General features: G+C 47.8%; 1 protein-coding gene across 2 annotated transcripts in view; it reads left to right on the plus strand.

Moving 5' to 3' along the window:
* Positions 1 to 18325, plus strand: part of AAAS (aladin WD repeat nucleoporin) — a 730668-nt gene that overhangs the window by 281613 nt on the left and 430730 nt on the right. The window lies entirely within an intron of this gene.

The following is an 18325-nucleotide window of genomic DNA, read 5'->3' on the forward strand; positions in this document are numbered from 1 at the left end:
GGCTTACTCTAGGTCCTTTCCAACATTCGTCAAGAATACAGGTTTGTTATTCTCCACTTCATGGTGCATGTACCTTTGCCAAATGCCCTTTTTCTTTTCTTGTACAAAACAGATTCTTCTTTAAACTCCCAATCAAAGCCAGAGCCTCCTCACAACCTTCCACCATCTTGGGATCTTCATTTTGAATCCTAACTTAAGAATGTCTCCACACGTGAGTGGAATCCAAAGAGTTCAAACAATAAATAAAATCAATTGGACTCCTGCTTTTGTTTGCTGTGAAAACAGTAGAGCCAAAGGTTTTTTTTTAAGTGTTCCTTGAAGAAACAAATATTTTGAAAAAACAAAGCTCTCATGTAGAGCCCATAATGCAATACACTGGAAGCCTGCAGTCCCCTTTGTCCGCTCCATAAAGTGTAATCCATGAGCCTATTTTATATGCCACTGGTTTACCTTTTTTTTAAAAACTTTTTTTTTGTATTGACTCTTTATTGAATTTTCAAGGAACAATATGAACAGGTTGCAGTTAAGCATAGACTTCACTTTCCCTTGTTTGAGGAGTACAACCTGCATCTACACTGATCAAAAACAGAATTTCTGATGAAACTCAACATTCATACTTGGAGGATTAAAACAATGTATGATGACCTTCGTTGCTCATTAACAGATATGGTGACATGCGGTTCTAGCACCGTTTCATCTGTTGTAGTGGGCCCATGTGTTCGGGTTCACCTGTTTGACACTGTTACTTGTTTGTGGTATGCTGTGAAAGGGTCAATGTGAGTATGTGTTTCTGACAGAATTGTCATCAAACTCCCCATTTCATTTATGTCAAATGCCCTGCTAATCCATTCTATCTGTGTAGGGAGGTGGGGCCTCTTCCAGAAAATCATTACACAAACCCTTACCGCTAAAAGTCTGTTCCTCAAAATATGGGTTACTCCTGTGTAACTCTCCTCTACTTCCTCCAGTGCAAATAGTAACAGAAACAGGGTTAAGGACCTTTCTATACCATCTACTTCCTTCATCTAAGTCAAGACCTCTTTCCAAAACAACTCTGCTTGCTAGCATTCCCACCAGATATGCTAGTAGGTGCCTACCTTACCACACACCCTCTAACACAACACGCTTTCACCTGGGTACATTTTAGCCAGCCCGTATGAGCTCAGCTGCCATCGCTGAAGAAATTGATAGTTATGCATTTTATACTGCATTGCGATCGAAGTTGACCATACCTTTCTGTAGATGGCTGTCCAGGGGTCCCTGTTGTCTGGTATGACCAAATCCCTTGCCCACAAAAGTTTAACGTGATGAGAGCCTGCGCTTTCAATGAGTAATAGTGAATTTTATAATTTTGAGATGGGGCCTCTAGAACCCGAATGTTTGTCCAGAACCTGCTCAAATCGTGTCAATGGCTGATACAGATACCCCTCCCAACCTGCAATTAAAAGACACCTTTTAATTACAGGTACATAAATGCTGACATGTGCTCAACATGTAACTCCTCATCTAACTCTGGCTTACCTAAAAATGTCCATTCCCGCCATAGTTGGCCTGCCCTCACCAGTTCCTTCTCATTATAATGCTGGTACCTGAGCGGCTCATGTTATCCCTTATGGGGGGAGCCTACAGGCAACTAAGGGGAAAAGTCCAAGTCATTACCACTTCCATACCTTTTGACTTCCTCCATAACTGCAATAGTGTGTCCTAATTCTAGCTGGAAATTGGTAGGGGTGGGGGGGCACAACCATTCACCTATGGTGACTAGAGACATCAAACCATTTTCAAGTTCAACCCACTGTTTGTGCCTGCTTTCCCTTAAGTGGTCTGGGAGTATGCTGAACAGTGCTGTTCTATAGTAATTTTTTTAATCTGGGAGACTCACTCCACCCTCCTCCTTGGGCAATATCAGGGTAGTATAAGCAATTTGAGATTTATTCCCCCGTCCGCCCCGCCCGCCCTCCCTCCCAAAAGGAATGAAACATCTTTTCGTCTCATCAAAAAAATCAGGTGGTACATTGGTCGGTATCGCCTGGAACGGAAATAACAATCTTGGCAGAACGTTCATCTTTAGTGTAGTAAGGCGATCTGCGACCTGACCTGCCCAAGATTGCACCGTTCCTTCCCATCTTGCTAAGTCTTTTTTGATCTTTACCCATAGAGGGCTAGGGGGGGGAGATTTACCCCATACAAACTGGATAGGTCTCTTGCAATGAACATACCCAAATACATTAAGCCCTCAGTCTGTATCTGGAACCCATTATCGGAAATGTGATGGCCAAGTGTGTGCTAAGCCATGGGAGCACCAATGATTTGTTAAAATGTATCTTAAAGCTGGACAGAGTTCAATTTTTTACCACCTCTGTCAGTTTAGGGAGGGATGTGCTTGAGCATGTTAATAGTCCAGAATGTCATTGGCAAAGAGAGCTAGTTTATATTCCGTCCCATATCTTTCCATTCCTTGAATGCCCTTTTCCCTTCGAATCAACTCTGTCAGCAGCTCTAATGTTAGAGCGAAGATTACAGTCGAAAGGGGATGTCTCTGCCTCGTTCCCCTGTGCAGGGAAACTCTCTCAGATGAAATCCCATTGACCGTCGCCTGTGCGACCGAGTACTTGTATATTGCTGTGACTCCTGTGAACCATCTGGACTCAAAACCTATCTTTTGCAAAACCTCTTTCAGGAAAGTCCTTTTAGCCCGGTCAAAGGCCTTTTCAGTGTCCAATGACATCTATAAGGGGTCCTATGCTGGCCATCATCAAGTTCCAGGTTTTTCAAATATTGGCTGTGCTCCGTCTACCTCTAATAAAGCCACCTTGGTCCGGGTGTATCAGTTTAGGCAAGAATATTCTCAGTCTGGCCGTCGGAACACTTGTATATATTTTTACGTCCACGTTCAATAGAGATAGTGGACGATAAGATCCACATTCTGTCTCTCCCTTATTTTGGGATAACCACGGTCCTCGCTTGCATGAATGACTCGGGTGCATCCTCGCCCTTTAGAATACTGTTGAAGAGCTTACTCAAGAAGGGCGCTAACTCGAAGGTCATGGTAAACCCATCCGGCCGTGGTGCCAATCCCACCTTTAACTTTGAAATTGCATGAAGCACTGCCACAATCTCGATTGGGGCATCCATTAGCGTACAGATAGCTTTTGCAGCGGGGCATGGTTGAGATAGGATTTCATCTCTAAATCACTATATTCCCGGTCTCTGATATATAGTTTGGCATAAAACTGACCAAATCTTTGGCCTATATCCTCTGGGTGGGACAATATTTTACCAGACTGATCCCTTATTTCATGCACTGCCCTGTCTGATCTCTGTCCACGATGACGAGCTGCTAATAACGTGTGGGTCTTGTGCCCTTTTTCGTAAACTATTTGCTTTAAATACCTAAGTTGTGCAAGGCCCTTGCCCTTCCAGAGCTCTCTGAGTTCACGCCTCAAGTCTGTCACTTGCTGATGTTTATCCTCGGAGTAAACCTGAATAGCCTCTTCCTTTTCCCTATTTGTTTGTGTTTTGATTCCTGTAAAACCCTGGGCCTTTTTTTGCTGATGCCTCAGAGATCAATAGGCATCGGAGGGTCGCCTTTGCCGCCTCCCAAACCAGGTGCTTCGGTACCTCTCCTGTATCATTCGCCTTAAAACATGCCCTTATTTCTGTCTTAATAGTATCTCTAAACAGAGTATTCCTGTGTCGTTACAAATCAAATGCTTGTTCTTCAGTGGTCTACAACCCAGATTGATGGAGGTTGTGCACATGTCAAGATCCGGCCAAGCCACCAGGCGTATATCCGCCCCCACAATATCGTGTGCCCTTTCAGTCTCTATCAGGGTTTAGTCTAACCGTGTATCTTTTGTGAGGTGGGGAATAACCTTTGTTCTAGATGTTTCGCCCTCCACATATCGATTATGTAATGTGTTTGCATGATTGTGGCAAACTGGTCTTCTAATCCGTGTATCAGTCGAGTCACCCATTACCTTAATGAGTAGCAGTCTTTCTGCGAGTTAGCCAACATGTTGAGGTCACCACCACAGATCAGTACCCCCAACTTCCACTCCTCAGAGAACCGCAGTGCTTACCTACAATAATGACCTTGTTGCTGGTTTCGGGCATATAGGGAACATATGATCACATCTAATGCATTGATCTTACCTTTCTCCGCCAGAAGGCGACTATCCGCTCCTCTATTTATTTGGTGCACCACCAAAACCAGTTATTTGCTTATCAGTATCACTACCCCTGCCTTCCTGACCTATTTTGTTTCTTGAATGAATAAAACATCCATGCCAGACTGCCTGAACTCCCTCCTTAACATGGACCTCTTCTAAAGAGTGTTGAGGCCTTTTGTATTCAAGGTCACTACATGCAACACACTAGTATGCAATATAATTTCCCTTCTATTTTTATTCCCTTGTAACTCAGTCATTTCCTGTGTCACACTATACATTTGCTTGTCTCTTAACCCTCCACCTACTGTCTCCTCCCCTCCTAAAACTGTGTCAACTCTTAGTAGTAGTAGCTTGTCATTTATTTAGTGCCTTTATCCCATTCGCAGGACCTCAATGCGCTTGTGGGGTGTGGGGAGGAAATGCCCTCAGCTGACCAAAGTCCAAGGTATGGGAATATTGTCAGTAGGGTTAGTAGCGTTTGTGCATTTGGCTGAATTGGAAATTGGGAGGGATGGCTGAGTCCCAGTAAAGCTACCCATGATGGTCAGGTATGTGGATTAGTGCTGAGAGGTGGTCAGGAGACTGGGCAAATTCAGGAGACTCGTTGTGCGTCCAGCTAGATCACATTTCTGTGGTAGGACTTATCTGCATTGTGATGTCAGAGATGTGCTTTTGTCTGGTGTATGGAGGCGAATGTGTGACTGGGCCTGTGGCTAGGTTCCACCAAGGTGCGTACCTTGAGCCTCAGTTGGAACCTTCTTTTGATGTGGCCATGGAATCAGTTCATCCGGTCTACTCCAAGAATTATATTTACCTTTGCTCTGGAGAATATACTGGGGAGGCACAAACAGTGTCATGACCTAGGGGTAATGAAGGGTAGCTTGAAGTGGGGAAGGTTTGTCAGGTTGCTGGAGGCAAGAGCCAGGTTTTGAGGGCCTTCCTGAAGGAGAGGTGGTCCTCTTCACTGCGGATGCTGAGTGGAAGAGAGTTCCAGATTGCAGAGGCTTGGACGGAGAATGAGGATCCTCCAACTCTGGTGGAGTTAAAAGGGGGGATCACAAGGTGGAGTGCAGAGCCAGATCTAAGGTTTCTGATGGGTTGGTAGCTTGTGTTGGAGGAATTCGGGCCTGTCCCGTGGAGGGCGTGGTGGGTAATGCACATGGCCTTGAAAGTAGCCCATCGGCTGATAGGAAGCCAGTGGAGCACCCAGTGCTCCAGATAAGATTTTGAAGTCTGAGTATTTTACTCCCTATTTGGGAGTAAAATGATTTTTGGGGGAGTAAAAATGTTACTTTTGTAATTATTTCATTGCACCTACTTATACATGGACATCAAAACATACCTGTTCATTCCTTCCAATCAGTCAGCAATAATACCTGTTTCTTCCTGTGGTACTACATGCACTACTGGTCCAAACATATCCATGAAGCTTTTTTCGTGAAAGCAGGGGCACAAAGTCCTGTGTATCTCCTATTTATTGTAGGGAGTATTGATACTCGCTATTTTTGTTGTTTGGGAGAATTTGCCTATTTTTAGAGAGTAAATGTGGCTGATACTCCCCTTATATGTAGGGCCGGAAGCACGTTAAAGGCAGGGGTGATGTGTTCTTTGGGTGAGAGGGCAAGGAGGAGACTAGCTGCAGAGTTGTGGATCCATTGGAGCTTTCTGCGCTGATAGGTAGGGGCACCCAGATAGAAGAAATGGGCGTAGTCTAGGCGGGAGAGGATGATAACCAAGGTTGCCGAAACTGTGAGTGTAGGCGTGATATGGGAAGATTTGTCTGAGGATGCATAGGTGAAAATGACATGATCTGGATACATCGTTGATGTGGTGAGAGTGTTAGATCGGAGTCCAAAGTGCATCCCAGGTTCTTTAGAGTTGGATGCTACAGGCGGGGGTCCTAGGGAGGGTGGAAGGGGATGGGTTCAGGGAAGAGTGAGGTTTTGCTGCAGATCATGATTTCAGTTTTTCAAGGATTGAGAAAGAGGTGGTTAGCCGTAATCCAATGGTCTATTTTGGACGGGCAGGAGACGAGGTCAGGATGGGAGGAGGCTGGGATTTAACCAATCTTGAAAATGATCAGAGTGTTATCGATGTAGTTGTAGCAGGTAAGGTCATATGAGCGGATGAGTGTGGGGAGGAGGCTTAGGTATAGGTTGAAGGGGGTAAGGGAAGGCCCCCTGTGGGACCCCTTTGAAGATAGGGTGGGAGGAGAGGTAAAGGGTGGGAGTAGCGTGACTTGTGATCGGTTGGCAATGAAAGAGGAGATCCATCTTAGAGCGGAATTCCTGATGCCTAGAGAGTGTAGTCTGTCTGTGAGGTTGGAGTGGTCGATAGTGTCAAAGGCAGCTGACAACTCAAGGAGATGTGCAGCACAGCCATCGGAGACTGCCGTTCTTTTCATGTCATCCCAGATGTAGATGAGGGAGGTTTCCGTTCCACAGAGTGGTCTGAATACAGACTGGGCAGGGCCGAATAGGCAATTGGTTCTCCAGCATGGGTTCTGGCATAGATTCACTTGCTCATGTATATTCGCAGTCGTCAGGCTGGGAATCCTCAGTAAAAGAAAAAACTGTTTCACAAACTGTATTTCTCCTCTATTCCAATCACTGTCCTCTGGTTCATACTGCCCCCATCCAATGACAGTCCTCTCCCTAAGACCCGCCTCTGGCATCCATCTTCAGATTTTTGCTGCACGCTTGTTGGGAGTCCTCGAGTTGCTCTCTGAGCTAATTATATGTTTTTTCCATGTTTTTCTTTTGCTGAAAAGTTCAATTTTTGTTTCCCCCAGAGCCTGTGTGCTCTTTCCTCATTAGCCGGCAACTGGGATCCGTTGTCAGTGATGTTTTGGGCCCCTCAAGGGTTAAGATTTGTCAAAGTTTCTGGAAGGCCGTCTTGGGCTTACTTCGCGCCCCCCTTCCATGATGGAGGAGAAAAAGGAGTGAAGGAGCCTTTTCAGGCCCTATACCAAATGCAGGCTACGAGACATCTACAATGTCTTTACCCGGACCACAAGAAGGTAGAGTTCAAGATATGTCTGGGCTTCTCGAAGAAGACAATGAAAAACGGGCATAGCAGGCTGGTGGCATGGCTCAATTCAAACAAAGTCCCTATCCCGTGCTCCGAGCAGGGTCGTGCCTCATCCAGGACCGGCAGGTCCGAAGAGCAGTCTCCCTCTGGGAAAAGATTGAAGTCCTTTGAGGTTGCCCCATTCGTTGGTTCCAAGATGAGGCCAAGAACCGCAAGTCTGATTCCACCCGGTTCACCGCTGATGTGTGTCCCTGGTTGGATAGGCCACGATCAGTATCGCCTTCATCCTCCGTAGCCAGCCTGCCATTGAGCTCCTCCTCAAAGAGAAAGTCGTCCACCCTGGCCAAGTTATGGGCGAAATCAGATCAGCCTAGGTCTGAGGAAGAGAAGAAGGCCACACTGGCCAAGCAGGTTCAACCAGCGCAGCCAAAGTCCTTTTCGACTACTTCGTTGACACCTACTGTGACTACCACAGTGGTGGTAGTGCCGATCCTACAGCCCAAGTGTACCCCTGCCTCCAAAGCACGACACGGCCACCAAGGCAGCACCGAAGGCTACAAGGCACCTCTTCTGGTGCGGGGGGCACTGTCCCAGGTCCCAGTTCAAAACCCACAGGGAGGAAAAGGGGGGGGAGGTAGAGAAGGCCCCAAAACAGCTCTCCAGGGTTGACACTCAACCAATGGACATTGCACCCACGGAAGACGTCCAAGAGCCCGAGGACGAAGACAGTGGCGCAGGGCCTAGTGATCCATTGTTCACTTCGCAACCAAGAGACATATCCATGGACATCCTGTCTATTCTCCACACCCTGGTGACAGAGATCCAGCAGAGGTTGCCCCGAGCACCGACACCGGTGGTGCCCCAGGCCCCTGACGAGCCTCCGCAGAAGAAGACAAAGCCCCAATCGGACGCCTCCACATCAGCCTCCTACTCCACCGGCGGACACGGATACTGCTGCGACGGCCATGGAAACCGACGCAGATGAGGACTTTATTGCCACAGACGATGAATCACTGCACCTGGACGCCCCTCCTAGAGTCTCTCCACCAGACGAGGTGGGATCATTCCACTCTGTTTTCCAGGGCCTCCGAGCTGTTCCAACTGGTGCCCGAAGAAACCAGGAAAGAGGGCTACTTGTATTGGCAATGAGAGTCCAAGAGGAAAACTATCTTGGCAGAGCCCTTTCTGGATGACATTTGGGAGGAAGGCCTAGCCCTCAAGACGAACACATGCGCTGCTCCAACCAAGCGAGAGAGGTTGGAGAAGAAATATAGGGTGCCGGACTCCGTGCCCAAGTACTTGAGGTTGTAACTGTCGCCGGACTCGGTAGGGTCGGCTGCCGCAAGGAAACGTTTGGCTAACCCGGCTTCATCGTCATCAGTCCGGCCGGACAGCGAGGGAAAGAAGATGGATGCCATTGGAAAGAGAGTGATTTACACGGCGGCATCCACGATCAAGGCGGCTAATGCTCTGGCCATCTTGGCCGATCTTTGGTACACGCTGGGCCCAATCCTGGAGTTCCTCCCCGATGTCAAGAAGATGGAAACCCTTGCCCTCTTTCAGGAAGGGGAGGTGGCGTCAGACCATGCCATTACGGTGGCCGTGGACATCGCTGACACGGGTTTCTGCCAGATGGGAAACAGAGTCTGCCTTTGTCGGCAGGGACGCATGAACGCCACAAGCGTCTGGTAGGACGTTCAGGCGAAGGTGCTGGACATGCCCTTCGACGGGGAGAATCTGTTCGGGAAGGCGGTCGATGAATCCCTTCAATCCATAAAGACAGAGACAGATACAGAGACGGCCCGTTGCCTTGGCACTCTTCAACAGCATCGCTCGTCTTTCCTCTCCTCCCAGGGGTAAATCGAGCAGATCACCCAAGAGATTATCCTCATTATACAGACAACCTCCCCGATCCTCCACGCAGGAAGCCTTCAGAGGTTGCTCCCAGGCCTACGGTAGCAGAGGTCAGCGTCGCCATTGCACGCAGGGAAGGGCCCCACCGCCCAAACAGGCCTGAACCGGCCAAGAAGTTGGGCTCCCACTCGTGCACCCCGGTGGGTGGCCGGCTGACGAGGTTTGTCAGCGAATGGAGGAAGATCACCACCGACAGATGGGTGCTGAACGCTCTCGCCTAGGGACACAACTTGAGTTCGAACGCAGGTGCCCTCGTATGCCACCGGTTTCTCGTCAGGAGCTCCACATCCCTCCGCTCCTGGAAGAAGTGCGGGCCATGTTACGGAAAGTGGCAATGGAGGTTGTTCCCCAACGACTCAAGGGCTCTGGAGTCTGTTCCAGATACACTCTGGTAAGAAAGAAGACGGTTGGGCGGGTTGGAGGCCCATCCTGGACCTGCGCCGTCTGAACAAGTACCTGAAGTCCCAGAAATTCTAGATGGCCACGTTGCAGCAAATGGTGGAAGTGAACTTCTTGACGTCGCTCGACCTAGAGGACGTGTACATCCATGTCCCCATCCACAGTCAGCACTACCAATTCAAGGCCCTGCCATTTGGCTTGAAATCGGCCCCAAGAGTGTTTTCGAAAGGCCTGGCCCAGGTGACAGCCCATCTGCATCTGCAAGGCATACAGGTGCAAGGCATAAATTACTTTTCAAAAATTGATTAGCAGAGTTTGCTAATTAAAATGTTTTTGATTAGCAAACAGACCCATCTGATTAGCAATTTTGTACTAATATTGTTAATGTCACCGGATGTTATTTGTACCCAAGACATGAAATGAGCAACAATACAGCAGTTTTGCTTACCGTTGAAATAAGACATTCGTGAGAGGAGTCAGGCCTTGCAAATTCTTTAAACTTAGGATAGACCTACAGGTCAGGTAACCTAGTTTACCTATTCAACCTAAGAGAAATTCACTTGACCCATAGCAACAGAGGACAACACATTTATAATGCGATTTCTGTAAAATGGTGCATGTCACTACAAACCCACTTATGTATGGACACTGCTGCCCCCCAGAGTCCAGCCATGCACAGTGAAACTTTCATTTGACATTTACTGCAAACAAAGTAGATGTTAAATAAAAGTTTCAAACATTACTTGTAAATGCTAATTGCCCTTTATAAAATCTACTTGACTGAGTGGGCGAAGCGACTTTGCGAGCCATAGGTTAGTGTTTGTAAAATGTAACAGGTTAGCTGCATGAATGGAAACAAATAGATATGATAAAAAGGCTGTTGCCTCCTGCAGGTGGTTATATATAATACATTCATAAAGCAAAGCGAGCTCTAGAGGCTAACTACAGTGTTTGGTATTGCAGTAGATCTAGAGACTGGATGGAACTATTGATCACTACTTTGTGTAAGCATTTAGCTCACTTTGTCTGTTTATTATGTAAGAGGAAAGAAAAGAGACTAAGCAGAGCTAGGTGGAATATTGTAGTTTGTGGTCATCTCACTTTCAGGGTAGCTAGTATAAAGCAACAGGGTGATAATATAGAATGTCAGAGTATGGGTTAGATCATGGGTTGAGCACCAGTTGCAATATGTATGCAACCCGCAGGTTACAGAACTAAATGTGCCATCAAAAGCATTTGATCATGTGATAATGTACATGTTAAAAAGTTCACTAGTCAGTGCATCTACCCCAAAATGAATCGCAGTTGAAACTATGAAATTCAGATACTCTATCCTAAACTTTACTGTAAAGCATGGATTGATGCAAGGTTTCACAGTCTCAATACTGTAATTATGTTTTATTTGGCAACATACTTTTTAGGAATGGAATTGCATGACTGTCTTTTTAAAAGATATAATGTTGACACATACTTGTCTTTGCCAGACAGGATATAAAAAGCTTAATAAAAGTATCATCCCGATTACTTCTGGTTTGTAATTATTTGAAAAACAAATTCTTGCACTCCTACACATGCATTTGGCACTTAAGAGTAGAGGAGTGGATTACTGCTGCACTTTCCCTCCATTAGCACTTGAAGTGAACAGAGAAGAGGGTGAAGAGAGCACCGACGGCAAGAGAGGAATGCAGGGCGAGCTGTGCTGTCATTGAAGAGGGCAACTTAAATAGCTAACTTTGCTACACTAGTGTTCATTTGATTAGCAAAACTACAGAATTGCATAGCAAAATGTTATGCGAGACTGCTTATTTTATGCCATGAGGTATACCCATACCTGGACGATTGGCTGATACGCACCCGCTCGCGGGAGCTGGGCGACGAGCACACGAAGGAGACTGTCCGACTACTGACTGAGCTGGGATTCCCTGTAAACTATACGAAGTCCTGCTTTATGCCATCGCAGAACGTGCTGTTCCTCAGTGTCGGACTCAACACAGTGACTTGCCTGGCTTCGCCCTCAGAGTAGAGGCTAGTGAAGGCGCCACGTCTGTCGTCGATGAAGACGGCCACGGTGCAGGCCATCAATTTGTTGCTCGGTATGATGTTGTTGTGCATCTACCTCGTCCATCTCTGCAGGTTGCAGATGCGACCCTTATAGGAATTCTTGGCTGCACATTCGATACAAATGTCTGGGAGTTTTGCAGACAAGATCCCTCTCAACGAGAATCTCTGGTGGGGGGTATGCTCCCACATCGCCCAGGGGACGGGATTTCTGACCCTATTATACCAGGAGACGGTCACTACGGACGCCTCTATGGAAGGTTGGGGGGCTCACACCGAACATCTACACGCCAGCGGCCTGTGGCTTCCGCAGGAGAAGGATCTGCACATAAATGTCCTGGAGCTACGGGCAGTGTTCTGGGCCCTCAAGTCTTTCCTGCAGTCTCTGAAGGGCAAGGTGGTGAGGATTTTCACATACAACACCACCATGTTCTACATCAGGAAGCAAGGGGGGAACTCATTTGCAAGCGCTCTCCAGGGAAGCTCAGGACTTGTGGCGCTGGGCCATCAGTCAGGGGATGTTCCTTGTTCCACTCCACCTGGCAGGCTTCAAGAACACCATTGCAGACTCCCTCAGCAGGATCATGTGGACTGCCTGTTATTTAAATGGTACAGACCCCCGATCAGTCTTTTTGCCACGGCGGTGAACTCCAAATGCCAGGGGTTTGCCAGCAGATTCCACCAACGAGGAGCTTGAGGACGCGTTATCCTTCCCGTGGGAAGGTCTGTGTCTGTACACTTCCCCCTTTTCCTCTCCTGCTACGTGTCATTAACACACTAAGACAGTGTCGATGCAAGATGATACTTTCCCCCTCAGCGTGGCTGAGGCAGATTTGGTATCCAGACCTACTCGGCCTGTCAGGGTCGCCTCTAGTCAAGTTTCCCGTACATCCAGATCTGCTCACCAGAGAGGGAGACTCAGTCCTTCATCACGACCCAGGATCACTGAATCTGAGGGCATGGCTCCTGCAGCATTAGAGTTTTGAGGTTATGAGTTGTCAGCAGACAGCAGGTAAGTGTAACGCTCAACTGGTATCCACGGGGACGCCACTCAGCCTGTTCTGACCTCTTACGACCTCGAACCCTTCCCTGGAGTCTACTCCACTGGAGACTGGGCCTGAAACACAGGATTGGTAGAGTTTAACTCCCTATTGTCTCTGTGTGCTTGAACCCCTTCTTCCCCGGGGTCCAACCCTTTCCTTTGATCCACAGCTCACCTTGTTTTCTTGGAAAGTGTGCTCTCCGCCCTGATTTCAGCGCAGGGGCGCGTTGATTGATGCGGGCTCGTTGCTGCCTAGTTACTTCACTGGCAAGAGTCAGACAGGTAAGTATAATGAGTCTTTTGAACAGTTCTCTAACTTTGTTCGTTTCCTTCCTTAGATGATGGCCGTCGTCCGGGGATGAGGACCTGCTGCTGAGATGAGTAGCGCTGAAGTTGAGTGAGAGCGCGATGTGACCCTTTCGTATTTGTATTGAAGTGAGTTCTTTTTCTGTGTCTTTTAGGTGCCGCAACGTTTTCAGCGTGGATGCCGGTTATGAAGAAGAAATGCAGTGAGTAAGCGCGGTATGCAGCGCCTCTAGATGTTTTCACACTAACCTGGAGTGTCTTTTCCTTCTTGCAGATGGATGAGAAGTTCCGGAGACAGAGTACAGTCTTTAAAAATAAGCGAAGATTTTTCTGTTCTTTTCCCTTTTTCTTAGGAAGCGGCGTGCCGGGATGGGAATGACACCACCGAAGATGCCCGCAGAACAGAAGGAGCGATGAATGATGGGCAGAAGCGCTGCAAGGTAAGCGCTGCAAGGTAAGGCTGTTCCCAACAGTGCTCTTGCAGGAGTTGAGCGCAGAAGAAAGATGCAGGCCTACTGGAGACCGATCCGAACACGGTGAGTGTCACGCTGCAGATGCAGAAAACAACACAAAGCCTGTTTCTCAGCCCGGGCGTGGCTTAAATAGTCTCTGGGTATCCCAGGTGTCTCTGGGCTGAACCACACCCAAAAGACTAGACTGCACATGCAGTTCTGGGAACCGAAATATGTGGGGGCATCCATCTTGTCCCCATCAATGCACTACAAGTCCAATCCCCAATGTTATCCTATGGGAGTGAGTGAGTCTGGTGCCACAAGCGCCAAGTCTGACTCCAAGTGGGTCTTTGGAGTGATGGAGGCCCTTGAGGGCCATGTAGGTGTTCGTGGCCTGGCTTCAGCCTGACATCTTTGAGGGCTGGGAACATGAGGGGCAAGAATCATGACAGTAAGTCCTCGCCAAAGCCAGTGCGCCGTCGACTCTAAAGTGCTATGGCCAGAAGTGGAAGCGTTTTGCCACATGGTGCCGGTCACAGAAGATTACCCCTCTGAGGGTCACGGCTCCACAGATCCCATCCATACCTGCTCTCCTTGGCGAAAGCTGTACTGGCTCATGCATCCATCAAGGTACACCTGGCGGCCATCTCGCGCTACACCAGATATCTGGGTAGATCCTCGCTGTGGTCCCACACCCTTGTCGAGGAGTTCCTCAAGGGGCTTTTCCGGTCTTGCCCGCCGATGAAGACGCCTGCCCCGGCATGGGAACTCAGCGTGGTTCTGACGAGGCTCATGGGGCACCTTTCGAACCTATACATCAAGTCCCACTCAAGTTTCTCTCATGGAAGACTGCTTTCCTTGTGCCCATCACCACTGCCAGACATGTGGGGGAGATCCAGGCCCTTTCCTGCAAGCAGCCGTTTCTGACTTTCCACAAATCGAGGGTAGAGCTGCGGACACACCTCTCTTTCATGCCAATGGTTCAGTCGGAATTGCACCTTAACAAGCCTTTGGTGTTACATGTTTTCTTTCCAAAACATTCGTCTCTGGCAGAGAGGACCTTGCATCCGCTTGATGTTTCTCGTGCCTTGACGTTTTAAGAGTTTTCGCACAAAGAGTTTTCGGAAGACTTCTCAATTGTTTAACTTTGGACCAGTGAATAATGGGAAAGCCTTGTCCAAGGCTTCCATCTCAAGGTGGCTCTGTGGCTGCATCATGCAATGTCACCTGCTGGCTAACAGGCCTCTGCCGGGCCGCCCGAGAGCCCACTCAACCAGAGCGATCGCTTCAACGGCGGCATTCCTTTCTGGTGTGCCCCTGCTCGACATCTGCAAGGCTGCGACGTGGAGGTCCACGCATACCTTCACGAGGTTCTACTGCGTCGACAGGAATTCCAGGGAGGAGTCCAGAGTTGGCCAGGCAGTGGTACGCAATCCGTTCACCTGAGGTGCGTCTGTTGCAGGAGTAAGTGTTGATTACTTCTGTTGAGCCTTGCCACTACCCTTGGTTGTGTAATGTGTACTGCTATGTATTCATGAGCATGTGAATCCATGCCAGACCCAATGCTGAAGAAGGCACAAATGACTTACCTGTAACTATTGTTCTCCAGCATGCGTCTGGCATGGATTCACATGCGAACCCTCCCTCTAGCCCCTATGCAGCTTTTCTTGGTCATACTGCCACTTTATGTGCTTAACAAATCTGAAGATGGCTGCCAAAGGCAGGGCTTAGGGAGAGGACTGTCATTGGATGAAGGCAGTATGACCCAAAGGACAGTGATTGGTTTAGATGAGAAATAGTTTGAGTGAAAGGGAAACTGTTTTTCTTTTACTCCGGATTCCCAGCCTGACAATTGGAAACATTCATGAGCATTTGAATCCACACCAGACCCCTGCTGGAGAACAATAGTTACAGGTAAGTAACTTGTTCCATTCTATGAAGAGGCAGAGCTGGTTGTATGTCATGCGGTCTAAGAGTTTGGCAAAGAAGCAGGTGTTTGAAATTGGGGTGGTAGTTGGAAGGAAGGAGGGGGTCAAAGGTGGGCTTTTTAAGGGGGGGTTTAAAGCTGCAGGGAAGATGCCTGATGTCTGTGAATGGTTGATTATTGATCTTGCGACGCTGCCTGCACAGGTTGAGGCTATAATGTTCTTTAGGAGTTGGGGAAAAGTGGGCTGCAGGGGTCTTCAGGGGATCCGGAGCGGCGGCTACTGGGATGTCGTTTAAGGAATTCAGGGTGGGAAATGGCAGAGGCAGGGGGTGTGGGTAGGGGGGGGGGAGAGTCCTGAGATAGGGGAGACGAGGGGGGGTGAAGGTTTATCATTTGGTGCTGATGGTGTGGTGTCTGTCAATAGCAATGTTGTAAATGTGATCTGACTGGGCATCGGAAGAGTGCTTGCGAGTGTGGGAGAGAAAAGTGGATCATTGAATTCTGTGATGATCCTCTGGAATTCCCTGCTAGGGTTAAAGGAGTTTTATATTCGCTTTCCATTGAAAGATCTTTTTACTTTCCTAATTTCTGTCCTGTAAACCCTGATCTGTCTGGCAGAAGTGGCTCTGTTCTTGGGCATAGGGTTGTCCCGCCATGTGCGCTCCAAGCGGCACATGTTAAGCACAAAAAGTGGCAGTATGACCAAGAAAAGCTGCATAGGGGCTAGAGGGAGGGTTTGCATGTGAATCCATGCCAGACGCATGCTGGAAAACAATAGTTACAGGTAAGTCATTTGTTCCTTCTCCAGCATTGGGTCTGGCATGGATTGACATGCTCATGAATACATAGCAGTACACATTACACAACCACAGGTGGTGGCAAGGCACAACAGAAGTAATCAACACGGAACAGACGCACCTCAGGTGAATAGGTTGCGTACCACTGCCTGGCCGACTCTGGACTCCTCCCTGGAATTCCTGTCGACGCAGTAGAACCTCGTGAAGGTATGCGTGGACCTCCACGTTGCAGCCCTGCAGATGTCGAGCAGAGGCACACCAGAAAGGAATGCCGCCATTGCTGCGATCGCTCCGGTGGAGTGGGCTCTCGGGTGGCCCGGCAGAGGTCTGTTAGCCAGCAGGTGACATTGCATGATGCAGCCGGAGAGCCATCTTGAGATGGAAGACTTGGACAAGGCTTTCCCATTATTCACAGGTCCAAAGTTAACAAACAATCGAGAAGTCTTCCGAAAGCTCTTTGTGCATGCCATGTAAAACTTAAGGGTTTTGAGGGATTTGAAGGAGGGAACCACCAACTTGGGATTCCAAGGTTTTTGACACTTTTGGATGGTGTGGGTGTTATTCCCAGTTCTGTTGGCCCTGGGATATACTGCTTGCGTCCTTGGTTGTTGGACGTAATCATGATTTCCGTCTTGTCCGGGTTGAGTTTGAGGTTGTTAGTGGTCATCCGTTGGTAGAGTTCTTTGAGACAGTCTATTAGCCTTGTGTTCTCCTCTTATTCATTGCAGAGTCTGCAGATGATTTGGGTATCGTCTGCTTAGTTGTTGCATGTGAAGCTGTGTCTTTTGATGAGGTTGATAAGCAGCGTCATATAGATGTTGAAGAGGAGCGGTGATAACGAGAATCCTTGTGGTTCTCCACAGGTGGTGTCCCACCGTGCGGAGTTGAATGTTTTATCCATATTGTTTCTGTTCTTTCAGACAAGAAATATTTAATCCGGAGCAGCGCTGTGTCGGTGATCCCTAATTCTTCTAGTCTCTTTATGAGTATTTTGTGGTTGCCTGTGTCAAATGCTCAGGAAAAGTAGAGTAGTGTCAGTGCTGAGTTTGTGTTGGAGTCTGCATTGGTTTTTAGGTCGTCCCAAATAGAGAGAAGGGCTGTCGCAGTCCCTCTCGTGTATCTGAAGCCAACTTGTGCCTGGTCCAGTAGTTGGTTGTTTTCTACGTATTCTGTTGTTCATAGACATAGCTCTCTAGTAGTTTTGCTGGATAGGGAATGTTTGAGATCGGCCCGTAGTTTGAGAGGTCTTCCACATCCCCCGTTGTGTCCTTGAGTGGCTTGATATAGGCAGATTTGAATGCCAGTCGTATTCTCCCCGTTGAGAGTGATAGGTTGAAAAGGTTTAGGCAGCATTCTGATAGTGTACCCTGTGTAAGGATTGATTTATAGATGTCTGGTGGGCAGGGGTCCATTGGGGAGCCTGTCTTGTTGCTTTTTTGTCACCAGTTTGAGGAGTTTTTCTCTTGACATTTGGGCAAAACTATTCGGCCTGTTCTGTGGCCCCAGATAGGTAGGGGAGGGTGCATGGTCTTGTTGATTGGTCTACTTCGTATGATTCGGTATATGTTGTTGATTTTATTCTTAGTGGTCTGCTAGATCATCGCATTGTTTTTGTGAAGGCACCGGTGTGTTATTGCATCCAGATGGATTTCTTATCTTGTTTATGATGTTCAATAGTTCTATCTGAGTGTTGGTAGCTTTTGTGATCCGGCCATCATAGTATTTATTTTTCGCTTTAAGGATTTTCTTTTTGTATGCTCTGATTTGTTTTTGATAGATTATTCTTTTGGCTTGATCATAGTTTTTCCTCCATTCTTGTTCTGGTTACTGTTTTGTTTCTTCATTGTTTTGAGGCGGGCGTGAACTATCGCTGCACTACTTTCTTTTGTGATAGGGATTTTTCCAGGGCAATGCAGTCGATTGTTTCAGCGATCCATTTCTGGATTAGGTCTGCTTTTTCATCTAGGTCAGTTGCTTTCAAGGTTGTGATCAATGGTTTTGAGGATTGTAGTTCTTCCAAGTTGCTGTTTTTGACAGTGTTGTTTTTTTCCCAGATCGTGTGGTACTTTAGTGGCTGTATGGGTGGTTTCAATGGTAGTTGGATCACAAACAGTATAATGTATTGATCGCTCCATAGTATTTGTATCGGTGGCGCAGTTGAGATCAGTTTTTTGTTGGCAAAGATTGCGTAAAAAGTGTGTCCTGCCGAGTGTGTTGCTCCTTTCACC

This window comes from Ambystoma mexicanum, chromosome 3q, assembly GCF_040938575.1.
Source record: "Ambystoma mexicanum isolate Mex_15411 chromosome 3q, UKY_AmexF1_1, whole genome shotgun sequence".
Classification (NCBI taxonomy): Eukaryota; Metazoa; Chordata; class Amphibia; order Caudata; family Ambystomatidae; genus Ambystoma; species Ambystoma mexicanum.